A 14,398-nucleotide genomic window follows, 5' to 3' on the forward strand; every position below is an offset into this window, starting at 1 on the left:
GTGAAGATGTTTTACTCATAAAGATGTGAAAGTATCCATTTGAGAGGAAAATGAAATGAAATGACAAGAGGAGAGTTTGAGAAACATATATTTTGGGGCCATAAAGTCCCATATAGATAAATGGAAATTGATTCTTTACCAGGGTGAGTCATTAAAAGGAGAGCAGTATCATTTATTCTCTTACTCCTTGTTTTCTAGCTGCTTTTGTTTTAATTTGATTATGTATGGGTTGAGTTTTGAATTTTGCCTTCAAGTGATCATTCAAGAGTTATTGCTGTGTTCTTTTTTCTTATTCTGTCTTACTGTTTGCATGAAAGACCAAAAATAAAATAAAAGGTCAGGGTAAAAATGAAGCTTCAAGCATTTTTTTTGTTATTTCCACTGTCTCACTAAGAAACTGTTTAGCCCGAACTCCATTAACTACAGTGGTTTTCTGAATGACACGGGGCTCTATATACACTGAGAACAGTGCATGTTTATGCAGGCTTCATCTATTTAACACCTGTTAAATCAGAAAGAAGAAGGCAATGACCTGTTTTTTCTTCTGTTGAGTAACATTTTGTGGGCTACCAATAAGTACTTTGTACTCAGCATAACTCTAAACCAGAGTTGAAGTATTAAACCACAATAAGTCTCTTTCATATATGAAGAGAGATTACAAGACAATAAGCAACAATCCATATTAGAAATAGAGAAAGAGATGAGATAAAACATGTAGCTTCAACTCAGTGATGTTCTGTGAGGGCAAGCACTCAAACAGTGCTTCTCCAATGAAATCTAAATATAGATTGTACCAAAGTGAGAACAATCTCTCTTCTTCTATTTCAGTATTTTGACACATAAAACTTTCTCCACTGCCTAATTGCATCCATCCTACACATGACTCCACTGCAGTTAATGATTGTATCGGGCATCAGATTTAACTCTAAGCCTTCTTGATTTACTATTTTAAACAATACTTTTTTTTATTAACAACATAAAACAACAATGTTAGATAACGGTGAAGAAGATGTACTGATAAACTGGATTACAGGACATTTTGCAGTGAAAAATGCCGAATTAAAATTCATGGATCTGTGAAAAGAGACTAACTTAATGCATATATAGATTCAGTGTAATGACTTTTGTGTTGTTGTTCTGACAGACAATATGACGTAGCTTGGCTGTAGAGTGGAGTTGGTTTACTTTGGTGATTGCGGTGTTACAGGCTTAGAGATTAACGACAGGTTTCACTCTCCACAGTCACGTGTCTATAAACCAATAAATCTGCTGATCTAACAGGAAAGTAGCAATCAGCTTTCTGGCTGCTCCACCCATCTCTTTGTGCGCGCCCTCTGAAGCAGATGCTCACCAGGCAAATCTCTGCCCTCCTCATCCTCTCTTCCTGCATGTGAAGTTGCATCTGTCTCCCAACACAGAAGATTTAAAATGATTTCTTACTCATGATTTATATGATCAATAAAGTTTATTACAACGTTACAGTGAAACAAAAAAATATGGACCTAAATATTTATTACATTCTCACTGCAGTATTTCTATGAATCGAAATCCTTGTACAAATCAGTGAAATCAGTGTGAAGTTGTAAATCTTTGTAAAGATATGTTACTTTTACTACATTGATTATAAATGATAATTAATGATAATAAATCTTTGCACTCATTAACATATAAAGTAAACAGTTAAAGTAAATCTGAAACCTTTCCAAAATGAATTCTGAGTGTTTCCAAATCTTCAGTCCGGCTCATAAACAGGAACTTCTACTGTCACGCAGCACAAAATTTAAACTGAAGCACTGCTGCTGTGGCTTCACCACAAACCCACATAACTTCCTCTTCCTCTGAGGGGGCAGAAATCCTGATGCTGGGATTGCAGCAACATTGGTCCTTTAAATCATGTGACCTGAAGGTCTATATTTGGTGTCATCGACACGGCCCCCGTCTCAAAGTGACATCGTCAACAGCGATCTGTCCACTTCGTCCAATCCTCCGCTCGGCCTTGAGCAGCACCTGCATGCACACACATCCGTCATCATCAGCTTCACAAACTCAGCTCAGCAACAAATTTGGGTCATGTACGTCTGCCTCACCCTGTCCAGAGAGTGTGTTGTCAAGGTGACATGCGTGTGTCTCCAACCATGCCCACCTGTCCTACTCCAGAGGGCGGGGCCATACCTGCAGCAGCAAAAAGTGTTACAGAGGCGACTCCAGCAGGAGTTAACAGTCGTGGCACTTTGACTCGAGTACCTTTGGTCTCGTCCCTTTTTCCTGACGAACAGCTGCAGCACGCCCTACGTGATGCCCCGTCAACCAATGGGAGAAGGAGAGACACAGGTCGCCATGGCTCCAGGAAGGGACTACTTGGATGGCCAGTCGAGCACCACGGATGCTTGTCTGTCCCGCCTTCAGCTCGGGGACAGATAGGTACCACCCACCTGAGACACATACGATCATCAGAGCAGAAACTGAATTGAAACTAATTCTACTTTTCACTGGGAAAATATCATGTCAATCAGACATCCTTACTATGACATGAAAACGTGTGTGTGTGTGTGTGTGTGTGTGTGTGTGTGTGTGTGTGTGTGTGTGTGCGTGTGTTACCTGCAGGACTTTGAACCGTCTCCCAGTGTAGATCTCCCTCACTGTCAGACATCCAGTCACAGAGTCTGTGATTGAAGCTGCAACGGAGCTCCCCGACCTCTATGATCAAAGAAGGGAAACAGGAATGCTACTAAAGTCACCAGCCGGGGGAAGTTTGATATGACCCTGTAATCTCCTCTTTTAAACAGGGAAATGTTGTGTCTGCTTTTTTAAAAATATGAATATTAACCTCCTTTATCACGCAGTGTAACCTGTGCTTACCAGGATCGTCTCTGGCATCTTCCGCGATGTTTCCCAGCTCGATGTCAAACTCCCACACGTTGTTGTGACCGGGATGTCGAGGGACTGCAGAGCACACACACACAAATAAGTAAACGATCAGTTTATCCTAAATGTATTATTTGGTTCATGCTGATATTCAGTATTTAAAATGCTTCTAACCGCCCATCAAAGACATTCAGTCTATAAACCAACAAAAGCAAACACACCAGCACATATATAAACTAATTACTGAAATTTTTAAAAGAGAAAAATCAATGTTAGTCCTCTTCAACCGACACGCAGGCTTTGTATACACACATGTGAAAACCAGACTGAAGTCCAAAGTTTGCAGTTTTTACTTTCTTACATATCCTAAAAAAAAATTTAAAGTCTAGATTAGCATGCAAAAACTGGTTTCATTTTTCTACCTTTGTTTATTTTCATGAATTTTTAACTGGAAGACATCAATCTAAGTCACTTCTTTGAATTGTTTTGGCTTAGTAACAACGCAATCAGACAAAAATCTTACTTCAAGACCTCCCAGTAACGATTTACAAAAGGTAAGAATACTGGAGCAGTGATTAGCACGACTGCCTCACAGCAACACCATCCTGGGTTCGACTTCACTGTGTGCCTTAGAAGAATCACCTTTTTTCAAGATATTTTCTCTCAAAATGAGAAAGAAGCATTGACAGGCTAGTTTTGAACTTTTTTGGAAGGAGTGTTTCAGCACTTCCTTTAAGATATTTCTCACATGTTTAAAAAAAATTCTTATTTTAAGAAATCTTACCAAGTGTAATCATCTTACTGCCAGATTATTTCGCTTGATTATAGTCTGGATCTTCTTAATTTTTTGTTTCTCATATTAAGTAGCTAATTTTTGCGTTTTGAGAGGAGGCTTCACATCCACCATGATCATGGTGGAGCTGCTGAAGCTCTAACTGGCAGTGTGAAGCTTTATAAAACTTTAAGTAGACCAAACATACTGAAACATGAAGGTTAGCTTCAACGCTATTGTATCTCCTGCTTGACCTTCTTTCGTTTTTGACTGTTTTTGATATTTTTTACTTTGTTACATCTTCTCAATCGAGCATTAAAGTCAAATGAAAATAGAAATTTCTTTATTTTTGTAATCAAGTATTTCATGTTAAAAAGTACTCCAAGTGTTTCATTTGACATTACTGTGAAATTCAACAACACACCAACTAATTTAATTTGTTTTTTCTTTCTGCTTTAACCTCCTAAGACCCGAACTCTTCCACGACATGCATTTTTAATTTCTCTTTGATATTTGGGCATATTGAGGCCCGATGAATGTAAAAACAAAGAATTACCAGATTTTTTTTTTCAACCTTATTTTTGTTTTTAAGAAAAATAAGAGCCACATATGAGGATATTCGTTTAAAATTTTGATAGAACAGTAGCAGTATAATGTCCTCGTAGGTGGATATCAGGCCCCTGTACACCAAAATTGAGTATTTTAGTCTAAATAACTAAATCAATAATAATGTGATGTCCACATATGTGGACGCCAGGTCCTAGGAGGTTAATATTAGAATTTACACAAGTGTTGGACTTTCTTTTCCATCCATCCATCTTCTTCCGCTTTATCCGAGGCCGGGTCGCAGGGTCAGCAGCCTAAACAGAGAAGCCCAGACCTCCCTCTCCCCAGCCACCTCCACACCAAGGCGTTCCCAGGCCAGCCGAGAGATATAATCTCTCCAGCATGTCCTGGGTCTGCCCCGGGGCCTCCTCCCGGTGGGACATGCCTGGAACACCTCACCCAGGAGGCGCCCAGGGGGCATCCTTGTCAGATGCCCGAATCACCTCAGCTGGCTCCTTTCGATGTGGAGCAGCAGCTGCTCTACTCTGAGCCCCTCCCGGATGGCCGAACTTCTCACCCTATCTCTAAGGGAGAGGCCAGCCACCCTTCGGAGGAAGCTCATTTCCACCACTTGTATCCGCGATCTCGTTCTTTCGGTCACTACCCACAGCTCGTGGCCATAGGTGAGGGTAGGGACGTAGATCGACCGGTAAATTGAGAGCTTTGCTTTTACACTCAGCTCCCTCTTCACCACGACGGACCGTTGCAGCGTCCGCATCACTGCAGCCGCAGCCCCAATCCATCTGTCGATCTCCAGCTCCCTTCTCCCATCACTCGCGAACAAGACCCCGAGATACTTAAACTATTCCACTTGGGGCAGGAACTCATCCCCGACTCGGAGTGGACTTTCTTTTTTCTTTTTCTATTTTTACTGGTCAACATTCAGACCTGCATCTGCATCTGTCCCATATTACAGACACTGAGTCACTTTTACGTTGGGGTCCGTGAAAAGTTCAGACTTTAGTCCTTAATAGTTTTTGAGAAACTGATGATTTCAGTGTTTGAAAAAATGTCCTGAAAGTTGATGAACTGGCTTTAAAAATAAAAGTATTTGATACATGAAGCTAACATTTCACAGCAAACATTTTATAACATTACCTTTGTACCTGGCCATAATGAAACACAGCAACAAGAGCGACTTCTTCCCAATTAATTAAGCTAGCAACAGTGTGATTGGGCGAGCTCATACTCGGCAGGTCCGTGGATGTGTGCTGTGTTTGTGTGTCCTTACTGTGCACGTCTCCTCGCTGCTTTTGTGTCACGTCTTTGTTGATCTTGTTGTTCACTGTTGTGGTTTGCAGCGAGGTACTCGGCAGCACTGTAGTGATTGCTGGTGTTGTTGTTGTTGGAGGAGGAGGAGAAGAAGGTGTCGTCTGGGTTGTAGTTAGCAGAGTGGTGGGTGTAGTTGAACTTGCAGTGATGGTAGTAACATTTGTTGTTGTACTAGCAGTAGTAATAGCAGAAGTGGTGGACGGAGGAGGCATTGTGGGAGTCGTCGTATCCATTTCAGTTGTAGTAGTAGCAGCAAGTGTTGTTGTTGTCACAGTAGTGGCAGTAACTGGTGTAGCAGTGGTATCAGTTATAGGTGTTGGAGTGGTGGTCATAACATCAGTGGATGTAGACAGGGAGGTTGTTGGGATGGGAGTAGTTGTGGTGGTTGGAGGAGATGTAGCGGTAGTGATGATGGTGGAGGTCATGGGAGTTGTAGTTCTTGGTCTCTGCGGTTCTACCGTCACTTTGGGGATGGCTATGAGTAAAACAAAGAAAGTGAACTTTACTGCTGCCTCAGAGTTTGAGGCCAAAAACAAAACTTGCAGTCGGGGGAACTGCTGACGTGCTTAAAAACAGTGTAAACCTCAGGGCGGACAGGCAGGTGAAAAATGAGTGGTTGTTAGGCGATATTTGTACAGTCTGGATAAATTGTGTGCCATTAACTGATACACAAGAGGCATAAGACCAATAAAACAACTAGAACAAGAACTAGTGTGCTGGGACATAAAGAAGTGAATTTAATCTTCCCATCAGCTGTAAAGAAGAGAAAGAGAAACAGGTTTCCTTCATGTTTCTATGCTGTTGATCTACACAGGCTGTTCTCAGACCCAACTTTATATTATATAATCTGTTTGTCTGTCTATTGTTTGTCTGCTAAGACATCATATTTAGACTTTGTGTGATGTTAGTCCAATGACAGCATTTCAGAGAGAATTTAAATAGTTTTAACTTATATCTTTTAACACAGGTTCTCTCCTGTGAAATACAACTTTTTTTAAAAACCTATATACTAATAGGTAAGTGTACACTAATATATAATATATATTACTGTTGGCAAACGATTAAAATATTGAATCAGATTCATCACTGGGTTACTGTGGATTAATATTGATTAGTCACGATTAAATATCATTCATTTTTATTCTATATTAATCACATTTCATTTTGCATGAGCAAACAAACTCAAGAAAAAGGGAAAATATACGCACTTAACATGTTTATTGAACAGCTTGAACATTCACGTTAACAAAAAACTCTGTAAACATTTATCCCCTCTCTCTCTGTCACTTCAAGTCCTTGAAATAAGGAACCAAAGCTATGTAAAGAGCGTGTTCTCATTGATATTAATAGGTCTGCAGTTTGTTGCAATCCACATGGCATTGTTTCAGTCAATATGTCCGAGGTAGACTTACTGAGTCCCCTGCTCCGTGAGTGGTTTGTCGCAAGCTGGGTGACGCATTAGCCAAAGTCCTAGCACCATCCCAGACTAATGTATGCTTTGTGTCGATGTGAAATTTTAAGCTCAAAGTGTTTCGGTGAAAAGAAAATTCCTTCTGGCACAATGTGCATAATGCTTTATGTCGGTCGACTGTTCCGTCTTGTTATTTTTTAATACTCAAATTTCCCATTGAGAAATCATTATCATCTTCCATATAGAGTTGATTGGTTCAGCTGCCCGTCACTACCAGATCAACTGCCTATTTGCGAATGTGCATAGGTAACTCTACTTGGACAAACTGCCCGAAATGTGTTAGCTGAAATATTTCAGGGATTTTGAGTCATTCTGTGCTCCAGATGCGTTAATTACGTTAAAAATTTTAATCGCGTTGACCGTGATGGCGGATTAATTTGCTTTAACGCGTTAGTTTTGACAGCACTAATTAAAACATAATACTATAAAAGATTATGAAATCCAACCTCAAAGGAAAAAATTCACATGGCATATTGCACTCTGTCATTATTTATTTAAATCTAAACCAGAAGCAGTGTGTGAAGATATGACAAAGCCAATGTTCATTATGTTGTTTCAGCCCAAAGTGGAGCTAATTATAAGCTCAACACCTTTTTTAAAGTTTTGTGTTTTTGGTGGGGAAATTTACAGAAGCAAAGCTGAAGTTCAGCTCAGACTTTGAAGCAGATTTTATCATTGAAATGTGTCTGACTGGTGCCTGCAGTTCACCAACACCTGCCTCTCATCTGTCCTGAGTAGCAATAAAAGAGTCAGACGACAGAGACTGAAGGAAGGTCTGGGACACTACCGAATCAACAGATCTAAACTTTTTTCCATCATTTTACTTTACCATGCTGATTACATGATTGTGTGAAATGCAGCATACAACTTTAGAACTCGACAGATTTCTCTTTTTATTTGAAACAACAAGAAAAGTCTAAAGAATAAACCCTAACCTAACCTTTTAAGAGATGGACAGGTGTTTATGATAAAGAGCTGTTTTTACCTTTGCAGCTGCCGTCTTTACACTTGCACTTTGGAGACGATGGATTCAGAGAGCAGAACGGACGAGTGTCCTTATCTGGTAACAAAGAGAGAAACGAGGAAGGAGCGCCTTCTTTTCTTTTTTCTTTTAACTTCTAACAAATTAAACTTCATTCTGATTAAGTCTGAAGAATAAGTTATTTACAACACCAGAAATCAGTCTAAAAAAATGAATTCAACTAACAAAGCATATTTTTATGGCTAAAACAGCAGATAAAACATTCCATTAAAACAAGCAGCAACCTCCAGAACTAAAAATAAAGCCAGCATGGAATTGATAGACTGCAGTCCCTCTAATGTCCACTTGAGGGCCCCCCAAACTCAGTCAGTCCCCACAGACTCAGATGTCAAACTGGCCAACTTCACAGCAGACTAAACATGTTTCCAGCCTGCTACAAAAAACAAAAACCATTTTGGTCTTTATAGATCATTCGAAACAGGCAGATGTCGCTGCTAGCTGTCTGCTAGGCTCCACCTCAGGTAACTAGAGTCCCTGAACTGGACCTGTGGCATGTTTGTGATATTATGCTGTTAGCATATCGGAACATTTTACATGTAATTGTCTGACCGCTAATATGGCTGCTGTGAAGTTAATTGCAGTAAACCTATCTAACTATGGGTTAGATATTTAGATAGGTGTGATGCACCCATACAGTCTTGTGATGCTGCTTGCAAACCAAATACGCTAGCATTAACTGATAAGTTAAAACTTCACCTTCTTGTCCAAATATGGTCACTTCCCCCCCAAAAAATTAATTAATTAATTAATTAATTAAAACAGCAGGGCAGTGGCTAAAATGCTAAAGAGTCTATGTACAGCCACAGTGACTTAGAAGGGAGTTTTGTGAATAGTTAAGACATATTTATGTATAAGAAGAAATGAAAGCTCTGTAAAATCACATTTTATTTTATTTTACTTTAATCTCCAGGGTTTTAGCCTCACCGATGCAGGTGTACCGCCCGTTGATGTACACGAGTCTGAAGCCCAGGTGACATTTACAGATGAAGCTCCCGAAAGTGTTCACGCACTTTCTGCGACGAGGACACACGCCTCCACCCAAGAAACACTCGTCGATGTCTGAACAGAAAGAAAAAGGTGGAGGACGAAAGATGATCCTGCACTTCTTCATCCAGGAATTTAAAAAAGCAAGCTAACTTACCGACGCAGGTGCGTCTGTCTGGACCCAGGCGTAACCCTGGCGATGGACAGGTGCATCGCACTGCCCCTTTGATCACCTCACAGCCATACTGACAGTTGGCATGGTAACAGGTTTGGGCATCTGCGAGCGTACAGACACCGGAAAAAAATCAAAGTATGACTCACAGAGAAAAATAAACAGGACAAAAAGGATTATAATGTTTGTCTTTACTAAGAGACAACTCATAAAACACTCTGCACAAGAAAAACAAGTAGGCCTCATAAAGCTGGTGACTGCACTGTGTTTTAGCTTATAGCTCACACTGAACACGTGCATAAATACTTCTGCGAAAGGGAATCGAACGCTCGATGAGTAACTCACTCCTGCAGCTGCCGTCCGGCTGCAGCGCGTACCCGTCCACGCAGTAACACTTGTAGCTGCCTGGCGTGTTCATGCAGCGGTGTTTGCAGGGCCGAGGCTTCACGCCACACTCGTTCAGATCTGAAACTCACACACACAGAGGGGGCATTAAACATAAAACTCCTCCCTGTTTTCACTCATCTTGTCAGCCTGCGGGATTAACCTTTGACCTTAAGCCCTGAGCATTTTAAATAAGTGTGTGTTTGTAAAAACACCTCTTGCTCTGAGACAAAAAGTGCATTCCAGGTGGAACAAATCACCCACTCCTCAGGTAAACACCTGGTTTAACCCTTTATTACCACAGGCTCAGTAGCAGGGCCATTTTACAAGCGCTCTTTAAATTTCCATTTGTGCTACAGACAAACTTGAATCATCTTTGGAAAGGAGAGAAGACGGGCTTTATGCTGACAGTTGATTTATCGTGGCAGCACAGAGGAAAATCAGCTCCAAATAGATTTTGCCATGTGCGCTTCACATTTTGGGCTCGAGAGAAAACTGAAATGGTTCCTGAAAGAAGAGAATTATTTTAGAATTTTGCAATTTTGTGTGTTAAAGGGTTAAGTTATCTAAATGAAAGGAAGACAGAGCGGTGTGCTCTGAAGTGTTGGAGAAACATCTGAGTTTAGATAAACTCAGGACTGAAACCATCATAAGCAGGACGGTCGTCATGGCTTCAAAGGGCTTTTTGAGGTCTCTCAGTGAGTGTCCTCTCAAAGACAGAAGTCCAAACACACACGCTGTGTGACAGAGTGTCTCTGGGGGGGTCTCCAGATGCTGTTTTATGGTCAGGATATGAGTCATAATGAAGCCTCTAATCAGGACATTAACACTGTGTGTGGGTGGAGTAGGCCTAAGATTAGAAACAGTAGTTAAGAGTGTGTTTGTGTGTTTTGGGGGTCTTCAGGTAAAACACGCCCTTGCAGGTCAAACAAACATGACAGGAATGCATCTGTTTTGTTGAGGCAAAACAGATGCATGATGGGCAATCTGATCTCTGTGAAACCAGGAGTCCACATCTGGACCAGCTCCCTGCAGATGTGCTGAAGAGTTCTCACTTTGTGAGCTAACTTTATGAGCAATCTCCTATTCTGTCAGGTTATTAAAAGGCAGTTTTATATCTATCTTAATTTAGAAACACACCTGTGAGGTTCACTGCTGCACTGCTCATGCACTGAGGTTAATTTAGAAGCAGATCCACAGTCAAGTTTTAACATGCATATATATTAACATACAGCTTTCGTACTTTCTTCTCTGTACCCACACACACTAGCAAAAATCACACTAGCAAGATGTGACTGAAGTACAGACTTCCGGCTTTAATTCAAATGGGTTTAACAAAAGTGCTCAGGAATCACAGCCATTTTTACCCAGTTGACTGACATCAACTGCTTGGAAGGCAGCTATGCTAACCACTATAGGCCTACCTCCAACATTCACAACCACCAAACAAACATGAATGAATGACTAAAGGCAAAGGCTTCACAATAAGGTGCAAAACACTGGTTAAATTCAAAAACATGAAGGTGAGATGAGACATTTTTATCAGAATGATGGAGGATAGAAACGGGCAATGATCCAAAGCACCACAGTATCTATCTCTGCCATGGTATGGCATGGCCAGTTTAAAAAAATGTGATATTCCTTATTAACAGCAACACAGCATCTGTGCATCACTCATATCTAAATGTAACACCTCCATTTACTTACAAATGCATAAAAATAGAGAAGTTGGTGCAGTTTGAATAGGTACGTCTGAACCTGGTATACTCTGTGCTGAGTAAAAAGACATACCTTGGTTACACGCCTTTCCCGTGTATCCTGGGTGACATTTGCACTGGTCTGGTTTCACACACTCTCCATGTTTACAGCCCTGCTGGCAGTGAGCTGCACACACACACACACACACACACACACACAGGGTGTTAACATACACTGAATCATGTACAAACATATGTCAGGCTGACTGGCTGCAGATCAGTTTTCAGTCCTAAATGAAATAACACACTCCGGTCTCTGCAGCTGCTCCTTCAGTGTTTAAACCCTGAACAGATTCACAAAAACACAGTTAAAGCTGATTTCCTTCCTTCCAAGCAGCTGCTGGTTTAACAAAGAACCATCAGTCAACACAGTCCAGTTTATTTGTCGACTGGTTTCCATCACCAGTCTGACTGTGGTCCCCCATTGAAACAAATGTAAACTTTCTCTAACCAACATGCTGGTTTTGCTGGGGATGCTAGCTTGCTAGCATTAGCTGACAGCTGATCACTGAACCCTAGGGTTGAAATACCATCATGTCTGACCTCACAAACCAACAAATGCCTGGTCACAAAAGCTAAAACTGAAGCTTAAAAATATGCAGGTTAAAAAAAAAAACTACAAGTGACATCACTGTATCTACTGCCTTCTTCTATATACAGTCTGTGTCTTTAACAGCTATCAGCAGTCGCATTAAGTAGGTTAAAAGGAAAGTCCACTGGCTGATCAGTTGGTTAGGGAGGATTTTAGACTGACTTCACTGAAAGGACGTATAAATGTGTGTCCTTACGTTCACATCGCCCCCAGTCCAACTGTTTCCAGCCCCAGCAGCACTCCACGCTGTTTCCATAGCGACAGAGTCCACGGGACAACGTGGCCTGGTCCGCCCAGCTGCAAACACACATGAACACACAGCATGTTTGAGGATCATATCATGTTGTTAGGATTGGGGCGTTGTGGGGGGGTGTTGCTGCCTGCACGGGGTCATGTGACCCTGTGGATGAACAGAAATCCAATGAACTGTTAGGACAACAAGACACAGAAACAATCTGAGGGAGAAATATGACTTGAGGCTTCAAAAAACTACTCTGTGGCTCCATGACTTCTTTATGTCGCCTGTACTAGTTGAGACCGGCTGGAGAGAGAGAGAGAGAGAGAGAGAGAGAGAGAGTGTGTGTGTGTGTGTGTGTGTGTGTGTGTGTGTGTGTGTGTGTGTGTGTGTGTGTGTGTGTGTGTGTGTGTGTGTTATTGACATCTCCTGTTTCCTGGTGCCTGTCTGAACATGAAATATATCAGCCATAGAGGAGGGGAGGGTGCTGTGCGTGCCTTTTTTCCACTCCCTCCACATACTTTCCCCTCTTCATCATGTCCTCCTCAGTGTTCCCATCATCATTCATTGCTAGTTATTTTTTAACTCTGGATTTTCTTCTTCCTTTCTTCCCAGGTCTCTCCCCTTAGAAAAGAATTCACGGTTTTAGTTGCTGTCTTTTAGTTAAAATGTTCTTTAATTGCACAGACTTTAAAGTGTTTGACTTGTTTGCCTTTTCTTCAGCACTGCTTCTGAGCCAAACCCTTTAATTAGAAACAAGACCATGCAGAAAGGAAGAAGACGCTCGTGTTTTGCACAGGTGTGCGTTGCTGTGACTGTCACTGAAAAGCACCAGACAGTTGAAATGTATCATTGTGAGCAAGATTATTTAGAATTATCTATTTACATTTATTTTTAAAACATGTTTTCAATGAAATTGCCTTAAAAAAAGCTTAACCAGCTAAAACGAAAAAGAAATTCCTGACCTGTCGTGGTCCAAGCGCTGGCCCCGTGTCCACAAACAGAAGCAAGACAGGAGAACTATGGTCAACATCCTGCGGTTTTAACCCGGGACACTAACACTAGCACGGCCCGGGTTAGTCAAGCAGCTCGCTCCAAATATCTCGGACTTAGGCAGGGAACCGGTACCCGTGCAAACTTGCACAGTGCGTAAAATAAAAAAAAACCCTGAGACATTCAAAACATGCGGTTGGTTAAAAAAAAAAAAGGCTCATCAAAAGTGCAAAAAGCCGCTGAATCCAGTGAGTAAAACATAAAAATAGATCAAAAACGACATGTAGCATCACACAGCTGCGATGCCAAATGTGAGAAAAATGAATTAAAAGCCGCTAAATCATTGCGCTTCTCACTGCCCTGCGCGCGAGCAGGCGCGAGAGAAAGAGGGCCGGGAGAGTGTCCTCGCGCGCTTGAATTGGACTGTGTGGAGTCGCGTGCCGGGGAATAACCCGACAGACATTCAGACAGCGCGCGAGCAGGAAGTTTAGAGTCGTTAACACGAAGACGGATTTGTTTCTTTAACCCCACGCGCTCTCTGTTGATGCATAAACACAGATGGACCGTAGGCGCGTGGGGTTACTCATTCACGTCCGTTTTCATGAACATCTTGCACCAATCAGAGCCTTTCACTTCATGAAGCTGTTCCCCTGTGACGTCATGTTCTTAGGCAGTCAGGCGCGACCAAAGTTACAATGTTAATAAATAATTACTGATACTTTTTTTCTCACTGCTGTCGCTACTACTATTATTATTGACGGTAGTACTAGTAATAACAACAAGAACAATAATAACAGTGTTATTTTGTCATCAACATTTTAACTGCTGTAAAAATAATTTAGGCAATATGGAATAAATAAAATACGTCTGACACTGTGTTACTCTATATCAATATTTAAGATATTAACATAGATGTTTAAATTCTGATAAGAATATATAGTTTGCAGTTTATGACCCTCGTATATGTGTTCATGGATAAATAAAAACAAAGGGATAACTCAATGAAAGCATGGCAATTTTATAATAGTTATATTTGAAGTTAAATGATCTCATTAGTGATAATTAAGGATGTGGTTCATGTTTACAAGTAGCTGGCACAGCTGTCAGGAGCTGGCTGGTTTGTTGTTTTCTTTTGGAGATTACAGTCTTTGTAAAATCTGTGAGTTATATAAGAACCTAAAATACCAGAGCTACAGCGAGCTTTGTGTGTGTGTGTGGGGGGGGGGGGGGGGTGTGTGTGTGTGTGTGTGTGT

The 14,398-nt window shown here is 41.2% G+C and overlaps 1 pseudogene; it reads right to left on the bottom strand.

Moving 5' to 3' along the window:
* Positions 1 to 712: 712 nt before the first annotated feature.
* On the bottom strand, positions 713 to 13,835 carry LOC120736360 (annotated as a pseudogene).
* Between the last annotated feature and the right edge of the window lie 563 nt (positions 13,836 to 14,398).

The sequence above is a fragment of the Simochromis diagramma genome, unplaced genomic scaffold, assembly GCF_900408965.1.
Source record: "Simochromis diagramma unplaced genomic scaffold, fSimDia1.1 OVJJ01000703.1, whole genome shotgun sequence".
Taxonomy (NCBI): domain Eukaryota; kingdom Metazoa; phylum Chordata; class Actinopteri; order Cichliformes; family Cichlidae; genus Simochromis; species Simochromis diagramma.